Genomic DNA, 11,521 nt, shown 5'->3' with positions numbered 1-11,521 from the left:
TACCAGTCCGCCGCCGTGATTCCCAGAATTACCGGGGCATTACAACCCCGGTGACCCGGGAATTCCAGATGGTGCCGGTGTTTCCTCGTCCACCTGCATGCGGGTGGTGTTAAACCTGCCAGGTCAGACCTGGCGGGAACATCACCTCCGCCTGCAGGACTCGAGATCAGACGATCCGGAAACAACGGTGGCGGCGGGTTTACCGCCACCATTATTTCTGGACCGCCTGACTCGTAACAAGGCCCAATATGTTCAGATCTGCAAATATTTGACATACAGCCTGGGTTGTAGGCGGAATACTTCTTTTATCTCTTCAAATGATTTTATAGTCCGAAAAATGTACAAGTGGCCATCATTCTCCAAACCAGCTACCAATACAGAATCGGTATTACTCACCTTGCACGTTTGAATTAGTTCATACAGAAGCCAGAGAAAAGAAACTGTAAACCTTAGTCGCTCATCCATTCGAAAACCAAATTGTTCACATATCCTTTATCAAAAGTAAGTGAAGTTCACATTTCCGATGGAAATTATAATTAGCCTTTCATTCTAAAAGGTTTAATCGTCTGTTTTAATGTACCTCTATTAAATTAGGCTGCCCTTTTGTTATCCAGCATTTGCCATTTAGGGAGTGCAGTGATGAGCCTGGTAATGAGGGATGTGTCCCATTTTCCATTCAGCAGACGAGTTCCTACGGGAGCACCTTGGCAGTACCCTCCCCACATAAAAGTAGATCAAAACATCATGAAATACCAGAGCTATTGCTTGAATTAAAAGAAATTGCATTTGAGTACTATCATCCCTTTAATTTAATTGTTTCGCCCAATACAAGATGGTGGCATTCTGCACTACAATTTTAATTCCAAGTCATCATATTCAGATTCACTAGTGAAACGCTTGGTAATAACAGTGCACTCAACGCTAAAAGTAAATATATTACTTCTTCCTCTGTCTTCCTTGACACAGTCCTTATTGTATGAAGCTAGTGCTGTGCAGGGAGGCAGGTGCTTCACAAGCCCCCAAAGACGTGTTTTGCTTTTCCTGTTTTTTGAACTCCTCTGCTAAGCTTGGTATAAAGCACCTCGGACTCGCCAAGACTTCCTGTTTTGTCTGCATCTGATAGAAACAGGTTCCCAGGTGCCCCCTCTCCAGCATGTCATAAGTAAGGACTATTTTGCTCGGGCATGCCTGTTGATAGTCTTCTGTTGTAAATATGTTGTTCTTCCCTTCTAGGATATCCTTTCTAAAGAATGTGCTGTAAGTTTCTGCTGGTTAGGGGCTGTGTCTGAGAACAGCGAGAAGTGGGTAATAGCTATTCCCGTTTACTGTGAGCTTTTTGGAATATGGAAACTGCTGGCCACACCGTATCTCCTGCGTTGCATTCCAATGGTCAGGGTGAGCTGTAGGTGAAACAGAGTGACTTAGAGACATGCACTGCTAGGCACGCCTGTACTCTTTTACTTCATATAGATCGTATCGATCCCTTTCATTCTCAGAAATAGGCACTGCTGGGCACAACTCTTATCTTGAGCCTCTCTTGGATCCTGTGGGTCTCTCTGTTTAGAAACTTGCAAAACAGAACTACTTCTTGGCTCAGTGGGGTCAGGGGGATTCTAAGAGAGGGGTGTTATATAGGGGTAGTCATCCAGAACTCATGAACTGGACAAAAATTAAAACAATTCAAAACAATTCCAAAGGTTGAAATCGGCACAGGAGGATAGTTCAGGGACAACATGCTCGCCTTGGAAGCAAGACGACACGGAGCAACACAGGTTCGATCCCCGGGTCCACGTGCATTATAAATAACCTATCATATCACATCATATCAATGCTACTTATAGTTTTTTGAGTGTCCTTAGATTGCAGCATCTTGAAGACTAGTTGACCTTTCACAGGAGTTAATTGTAGCAATTCTCTAAAAACATGTATATGTGTACCTCCAAACAAAATGTTTTCTCAAGAACTTCACAGTCATCTATTACCTACAACATCTTGATCTGTCTTTGAACATTATCATTTTTGTGCAAACCTTGCAAACATCTTTTTAAGAATTTACAAGAAAATGTATCAATATTGCACAAATAATTGCAGACCCATACCAGAAGAATATTGAGTTTGTTTTATAGGTTTTATTGCAGAATGTCCACCACTTTCTACTCCTCCATTGACTGTCTTTAGTATTTCTTCTTTTTTTAAAATCACAACATTTTGGACTTCATAGCTACATTCACTATCATCAATAGCACGGGGTACATGCCAATGTTGAATGTAACTCTTTTCATTAATAAATCTTTCTGTATAAGAAGTGTGTTTCACTCTCCGCCAAAGACTTCACAAAATTTGTCTCGTGTAAGTACATGAACTGTTTGAATCTTTCTGCAGAGTGGTGTGGTGACCTTAACTAACTTCTTTTGTTTGTTCAACACAACGTCTTTTATTCTATATGAAAAGCTTTTCTAATTATTCCTTCTACTTTTTTTGTTTGACACTTCTCCAGAGTGGAAAAAAACCCTATATATATATATATATATATATATATATATATATATATATATATATATATATATTGGGTTTTTGTATATATATATATTGTTTATATATATATATATATATATATATATATATTAGATATATTGTTTTTTTTAATATATATATATATATATATATATATATATATATATATATATATATATATATATATATATGTTGGCTTGACTGTCTCTTCAGCAGTCATTGAGGAGCACTCCCCCGCTTGGAAAGATTTTCAGGAACCTAAAATTGAAGTATCTTTTCTTTATTAAGTAATAACGTGAAACATCACAGCTAATAGTAATAACCACACATAATGTGGCTCTCCCACAGTGTATGGCCCAAACTTGGCAAAGTTTACACGTTTCACGGTATCCTTACCGCTTGGTCACAACAACTGACCCCCACACTGGTGTAGTTTAAAATACCCCATGTGACATAAAATTAGCCAAAAAAAGAGGACTAATCCGTGTATTTTCGTTTTTGTTAAGCAATGTGTCTGCCGTCTTGAACTAAGTCAACCTCAATTTCTGAAATCCAAATTGCCATCATTCAATCATTAAAGCCTATGTAATGCCCATATTGTTCACCCTTACTGCGCGACTACTTTGGCATATGGTAACTCTCATTTGGTAATACATTCATCATAGATATCGGATTTTTAAGGCTGGACATCATTAATCCTATACTGATCACGTTTTACACTTTATGTCAAAGGCAGTTAGACTTTTTGTTAATTTTAAAATCTATTGTTTGGAAGCATTGTACAATAACAAAAAGTGCATAGTGCAGATATTGAGAAAGAGTAACGGAGTAAAAATATTACTTTTGATGTTTGCACATTTATACAATGCTATCAAGTATATATATATATATATATATATATATATATATATATATATATATATATATATTTATATATATATATTTATTCCTCTGTATGGAACCTAAACAAATCTCTTTAAAACCCTTTGTTTCTTGCTAACTACTAACGCTATTGATACATTTTTCATTTTTCAACTTTGACTTCAAATATGCTTGGTTTAATTCAATTGATTAATATCTGAATTTGTACATTTTCAAAAATATTATCACTAACAGGCATAACTGTATTGCCTTTTAAATAGGTTTGCACGGAACTTGAAACATGACCATCAACAGTTTTACATTTAAAAAGATAACTTCCCTGCAAGCGATCCTTCCTCCTGGCACGTTCTTCACGGCTCTTGGTAGGCATAATTCAGCAATGCTGTATAAAAACAAATACATTTACTACACACATATCTAGTCTTCTAAAACCGAAAAAATACATAAAAGGAAAATCGACTTAAAATGAATAGATAACAGTAGACAAAATGAAGATAGCATGGGTGCGTAGAAATAAAGACGACGGAAGTACAGTGTTTGCATAGTTGTAAAGAATATGGGGGATCAGTGGGTAGGTATACAATGAATGGGGTAGGGTGGGTGGGTGATTGAGTGAAAAGAGGGTAGTGATAGGATGTATGTGTAGAAGTAGAAAAGGTGGTAATAGGGTGGGTGGGGTAAAAACGTGTGAGAGAAGGGTGACAGAAGTAAGGCAAATGCAGATAGGATACATGGCTGAGGATAACAATATTGAGCATACGGATAGGAAAGGTGGAGGTAGGATGAATGATATGATATGGCATTTCTAGCGTACCTATACACAAGTGTTTCAAGAATGAAAGTAAATAGGGTGGAGGTAGAGTGGGTGGAACTACAGAGTGTGGAGTTAGGGTGGGTGCATGAGGGTACAGAATATGGAAGTAAAATAGGTGGGGATACAGAAAGTGCACGCACAGACAATGAATGTGGATAGCAAAAGAAAGATTCTGTGTAGAATAAGTGGCTGGCGGTAGACAGGATAGAGATAGGTAGGGTAGGTGGGGTAGTGAAGTGAGCGGTAGGATGGGAGTGGGAGTACAGACGATGATAGAGTAAGGATTGAAGTAGCATAAGTGCACATATAGAGAATGCACGTAGAAACACTGAATGTTAGGAGAATGGGAGAGAACAAAAAATGGGTGTAGGATGGGTGGGTGGTAATATAGAGAGGGGATAGATTGGGTGGGTGGGGATACAAAAGACAGTGGAAGGCTGGTGCATTATGATACATGGAAATAAGATGGGCGTATGAGAATAAAGACAATAGGAAAAAGTTGAGTGGGTAGAGATACAGACAAAAACAAATAGGATGAGTGGAGGATGTACAGACAGTATCAATCCAAAATCATTAACATGTGTACATGTATAAACGTCAATACTAAATGTACATTGAAGTAAGGGAAAAAAATAAATTACCTAAGGCACACTAACAGCAAATAACTAATAAATTAGTTTAGCAAGTGCTTAATTTGTACCAGTGTTCATTCCCCGGAATTTCATTTATAGGGAGGGGTCAGCACCAGCACCCCTAACAATTCTGAATAATGCATTGGGTTAGGTCTGCATTACATACTTAGTTATCTGCCGCAAATAAGAGTGTGGGCCTGTATTCATAAATCCATGCCCCTCATTTCCCCCCATCCTATCTTAGTATCTGGGACACTATTTACGAGGCCTTCCTGTGCACACTAACAAAAAAGCTCTGCACTTCTGTTTTGGGCTTACGATAAGAAGCTGCTCTGGCAGCCTCTGACTTTTGTTCTCAATTTTAAATACGTGAGGTGCTCATCATGGCTTTCCTGTATGCTCATCATAAACAATGATTGCAAAGTCAAGGAATGTGTAATGATACCATCAGTCATCCCATGCATATTTTTACAAAGGTGTAGCACATTTATATTCATAAATATCTGTCAAGAGTAATTTTTGCTTTTTGCACAGAGCTGTACATTGAAATGTTAACAGACATTAATTTGTCCTGGCTTACATATGGTTGCTTTTATTGACAATGGTCATTAAGTAAGAAAATAAGAGCTTGCACGGCCACTGCTTGTAGCACTATGTATGTTCTATGTGAGTGAAGCATGCACTGCAAAGGCCCCTGCAATGTCTAAACTATGTGGCTGGAGCAGGCACTGTGAAGGCCCATACTGTGACTGTTAGATGTGGGGTGCAATTGCATTACTGATACCCATACTGTGCCTATTGTACATGAGGTCAGTGTAAAGAACTATGTGCTAAGGAATCCGTGCAGTGCACGCTATGTACTGTGTAGTCTAATACATGGGTTACTAACATGAATTACTAACCTCGATCTCTAACAAGGGGGGGTGACTGTAGCATTAGGAACTGAAATGGGGGCATTTTGAGCCAAACAGCTGATGTAAATGTTAGATGTGGGGGCTGCAGGCCTTAACATACTAACATTGCAGTAGGTGCATGAACAAATACGCTGGCTGTGGTTTGCCAGTTTCTGAGAATAAAGTGAAGAGTGAAAGCTGCATTTGCAGGTGGGCTTCAGAGCTTGTGCTGTGAGGCTGCGGAAAAGGGGCCTTGAAGGTAAATGCTCATTGGTCTGAGAGGAAAAGAGGAAGGAATGAATATGTTACATTTTTGTGAGATTTGCTGAATGCTGCCAAAGTTCGCTTAAGGTTGGGCTAGACAATTACGCAAAAAGGGCTGGAAAATTCTTGAAGGCCCTGTTATGTGTTAGGATTGGCACAAGAAAGGGGCTGGAGTTTGAAGGAGGTAACAGCTGACATCAGCAGATATGTGGTTAAACAATTTCAGAATCCATATGTGATATAGGAGTGTAGAGAAGGAGCCAAGTACCCTCACCTCAACCACTTCGCCCGTATTGCCTATATGTTGGGAACCAGAGTGTGGGACACGTGCAGTGCCAGTGAAAATAGTGATACAGAGGAGAATCCTGTGAGCAAGGATCCCATTGAGAAAGCCAGACCTGCATACACGACAGTATGATGGCCATTTGAATGAAATCCCTGAAGAAGCAGGACCAATGAATGGAAGGGAAGAATGGTGATGTCACTACCATCACCGTCATTCAAGAAAGAAAGCTGATGTACATAGAAGAGATACAGAGACAAGAGAATGAAGATATTCTATAAGGCATCAAGAAAGTATCAAAGATAAGTGACATCTTGGGATCAAGATGAAGAAACATATGCTACAGAAACGATGAAGATATCAAGTTATTTTACACGTGTACAGATGCAAAGAAACGCAAGCAACATATTCTTGAGGCTAGCTTTATAGTGAATAGATTGCGGCATGTGCCAACATATACGTATATTGAAGTGAGTAAAGAATGGATGTTTCCACTACGTATTCTAGCAGAGCTGGACGAAAAAAGGAAGGCCTCTTTTCCAGTGTCTCGCTATTAAAAACAATTGAACAAATTAACAAGAGTGAAACTCAGAAAGGCAAGGCTGGACGAGCCCCAAGAAGCCAAGGCCGTATCAGGCTGGGATGAGCAGACATTGGATACAAATAGTGTGAAAGAATGAAACTCCTGTTAAGAAGACATGGACAAAAACAAGGAAGATGTCAGAGGTCTATTAGAAAATAGTATTTTAAATGCACTAGAGCTCGATTCTGTGGTCTTCAGTCACGTGGAAGGATGAAGTTGGACGAACATGACGGCCACACCTACGCATGAGAGCAGAGCGTGCCTTCACTCCCCTGAATTCTCCAGAGCAAAAGAACACTCCCAAGGAAAAGTTCAAAGCCTTAATTGACTGCAGACCACTGAGGTGATGATAGATGAATATGCTAATTGGTGGGAAGCTATGGTTAAGACTAGCTCACCAGCACCTGGAAGACCAGCCTGCGTGCTGCTAACGTAAAAGTACTGACGGAGGTTAGAGTGCCAACCAACGGTAGGGGGACACGTGATTAATCCTATAGCTGTGTAACCAATGGGACGTTGTATATTTAGTGACGTTCATAGTGACCTGTTTAAGGGGAGGGCTTAGTTGCCCCACCTAATGTTAAGAAGCCTATCACTTTTCTTCACTCTCTTAGACTAGTATGGATCGTATGCTTAGATGTTCCTTAAGAACCTATATCCACTAGGTTTTTGTAGTTTGCCACATATGATGACGATAGTAAATAAGTAGGTTGACGTCATCAATGACGATTTTTAGCTATAAAAGAATGCTTTTTTTAAGATGCATTGAGAAACCATGCGCTGAGACCTCAGTTGATGTCCATTTTACTCTCTGTTTTAGATAATTGATATTAAAACAGTTACCTTTTTACCAATTACCTGAGTCGTTTCATTTATTGATGTTTGAGTAACTTCTGCATCCCCATCCATCTCAAGGGTATTTCTACCTCATCTTAAAGGGCAGGGGTCAACCAATTCACGTGGTAGCGGAGAGGATGGTTAAAAATCCATCGAGATAGTAGGCTTTGGGGTCCCGGAAATATCGCACAACCTTTGCCATTCGGCTGAAAGGACAGGAAGCTCTCTGTAGATAGCGGAAACATTTTTAATTATCAGACTCGCAAGCTAGGTGACACGGGTCCCTCGGTTTTCAGGCAGAATCCCCTCCCGGCATCTACTGGAAGCTGAACGAATGAAAAGTTGAAGCGGCTGATAAAGAGGCGGACGAACCCGAGAGTCGGAGGTCGAAAACGTGAATGGTAAGTAAAAAATGAGTGAGCTGGACAAATTGTGAATGGGCAGTGAGTGGAGAAAGTGATAAGGGGAAAACGAGTAATGGAGGGAAGTGGGGAAAAGTGACTTGAGAACGATGAGCATTGACTATTAAGTAATTGACTTACTTGAGGAGAGGCCAAGCAATTAAGAGGTATCGTGTGGGAAGGTGCCACGATAAAGAGTACACCCAGTTTCCTGCCTCGTGAAGACGTAACAGAAGGAATCGTTTCTGGAGCCCTATTTAACGGATGACGTAGGCAACAAACTTGGTTAAAGACAAGTTTAAAGAGAACGATTCACATCCCAATCAGGCTATTTTTAGGGGTAGGATAAATCTTAAAGAGAAGACTGAGATATATGTGGCTGGCGAGTATGTCCGTTTGTCTGTTCGTTTTATGTGACTGAATATGGTGAAAAAACAATAGAGGAATTGATAGATGTGAAAAGAAAACACGAGATTTGAGAATTAATTATTTATTTAGTGGAAATTGAATTGATGGTGTTTAGTGAAAAAGTAGATTAAAGTAAAAAACATGATATAGAAGGTTTGGAGCCTGCAACAATTGGTGCACGCTCATAATGTTTTGTTTTTATGAAACTTACTTTTGAAATCTGCAAAGTGTAAAGGTGAGTATTGACAGTCAAGTGTGATGTGTAAAAAATGGAGGATATTACTACACTTACACACCTCCGCAAACAGTTGCCGAAACATGCACCCAAACTTAAGCAGTACAGTGCAGAATGGGTTAAAGGAACGGCAGATGAGATGTTCATGCCATGGCCACAAGGGGCTGGTATTGCCGTGGAGTGGCAAAGTCGCTTTGCATACAAGCCGCGGAGTCGCTAAAGGAGGCTGAAGTTGCCGTGCAGCGACTGAAGGAGGCTGGAGTTGCTATGGAGCGGTAAAGCCTATTAACATACAAGCCGCAGAGATTCTGAAGGAGGCTGGTGCTGCTCTGGAGCGGCAAAGCCTTTTAGCATACAAGGCACAGAGCGGCTGAAGGAGGCTGGAGCTGCCGTGGAGCAACAAACCCTATTTGCATACAAGCCACAAAGTAGCTGAAAGGAACAGAGATGCTCGGGTTCGGCAAGTCCTACAGGGTTGAAAAGCCGACATAACGGCAGAGAGGATAGAACAGGGGCAGCGCAGTGTCTGCAAAGAATCAGAGAGGGAAAAAATAACAAGAACATACTAGTGTCTCACCCGAATGGAATGAGGATTGCAACGCACCACGTGTAGGTCTCCCTTCCCTGATATGCATGCGGCAGCCATCTTAGTCAACAACTAGATTGCTAATGCATGTCTGTGGGGTACCGTGCTGGGAAGCTTAATGGATCCTCCACATGTTCCACAGCTTCCACCATTGTCGCATGACAATGTGGCCCTGAAGGGTGTTTTTCAATGGATAAAGAAGTAAGATGGTTGGATCTAGACCTACCCAAATCTCAGGTGTCAGAATCATTGACGTGACTAGATCCACCTAGAGGACGATCCCATGGTGAGAGTGGGGACTTGCCAGCCTATGTGAGCAGGGTAAGGTCACTGCCAGGTAGAAGGCGGAGCGGAACCATTGCCCCTGCTATGGATAGACAGACGATGGGAGACAAATGTGAATTTAGGGTCTTGCAGTTTCCTTTGTTAGAAAAGGGAGGAGCTAGGCCACAGTATACACCTTGGCCACAAATGGCTAAGGATAATTTAAGGTGTAAACTCCTGAGTTTAACTTCTGGGAAATGGATATATAAGTTAGAGAAAATGACAGGAGGAAACACGTTAGCTATAGGAGACATTCAAGGTCTCCTGATCGCCATCCTTGAGGAAAGGGCTGATGACGTTTGGTCAAGAGCAGGGTATACTAGTGTTACCATGGTAAACACTGCTCATGATGGTGCACCGTTTAATAACTGTAGGGCGGCGGTCTGGAAAGCGCTTAGAGTACTGTATCCGGACACGTCCGACATGGGAGCTTTAATGGCAAAGAAGATGCAGGAAGGGGATGATACTCTTGTTTAGATTCAGAATTTCCAAGAGCAGTGGGCTTTGGAGACACATGAGGCTTGGGGGAAATCCATACCTGTATTTTATCATATATTGTGCCAAGGGCTGCCAGAAGCAGTACAAAAGCAGCTCAAGAAATTAGTGGCCATGGAAGCAAAGCCATGGTCAGAGATTCAGCTGACCATTGCGCATTATTGCAGGCTGTTGCAAGAGAAGAATTCAAAAGAAAAACGACGCTAGCAAAGGTGAAGAGGCAAAGTTAGTGCAGAAAAAATTATCAAAGTATGCCATTGAGGGGCGATATTGACTAGTGGAGACGGATCAGGTTCACTGCAAGCAGCAAATATGCTACAGGTGAATAACCAAAGGCAGTTTGGTCAAGGTAATAATGGATTTGCACCACGGGAATGGGGAGGCTTTCGAGGTAGAGCATGACAGTATGACCTCCTCTTCTCTGAATGACTCCTGGTTTGCCTGGATGCAGTCTATGGAATCAGTATATTAATTGAGGTGCAGAAATGTTTCTCGAAGGTTCCCATGATCTTTCTGAAAAGGGATAGCCTTTCCAATGGACTAGGTACTGCAACACTCCTTTGCGGTAACGAGAGTCCACAAGTCTGGATACTTCGCACTCCTTTGGCTCCTTGTCCTTGGGGATAGCACTTCTTGGTGGTTGTTGGTTAAAAGGGTCATGTACATAAGGCTTCAGAAGAGAGGAGTGAAATATTGGATGAACTTCCCTTAAGTTCTGTGGTAACTTCAAACGGAAGGCTACAGGGTTTATCTTGGCAGAAATGGTGTAAGGACCGATGTGTCTTGGTGAAAAATTCCCATTATGGACCCATCTGAGTAGAGTAGATACCGTGTGGAGAGCCACACCTTGGTTCCCATGTCCCATTGAGGGCTCTTGCTTCTTTTCTTATCTGCCCAGTTCTTGTAGTTATTCTTACTTGTGCAAAGATTTGTCATAGCGTCTTTATGTGTGGACTTACGTACATCAAGAAGCTCGTCTACAGTAGGTACCGTAGACTGGAAGTCAATTGCCGGAAGATGTCTTGGAAGGTATCCATAGGTGCAAAAGAAAGGACTCATTCCGATGACAGTGTGGAACGTGTTGTTGAATGCGAATTCAGCTAAGGGAATGAGACCAAACCAGTTGTCTTGCTCCTGATTGCAGCAGCACCTCAAGTATTGTTCAAATGTGGCATTGAGCTGCTCAGTTTGTCCATTGCTTTGAGGATGATACCCTGACGATTAAAGCCCTATGGATGCAGAGTTGCTTTCAGAATGCGGTCCAGAATTTGGATGTAAATTGGAATCCTCTATCGGAGACCACAGAGAGGGGTACCCCGTGTAGTCGCACAACGTCCTTCAGGAACACCGAAGCCATCTGGGAAGCAGTA

This window comes from Ambystoma mexicanum, chromosome 3p (assembly GCF_040938575.1).
Source record: "Ambystoma mexicanum isolate Mex_15411 chromosome 3p, UKY_AmexF1_1, whole genome shotgun sequence".
NCBI classification, from domain to species: Eukaryota; Metazoa; Chordata; class Amphibia; order Caudata; family Ambystomatidae; genus Ambystoma; species Ambystoma mexicanum.
This window is presented reverse-complemented; position numbering follows the sequence as displayed.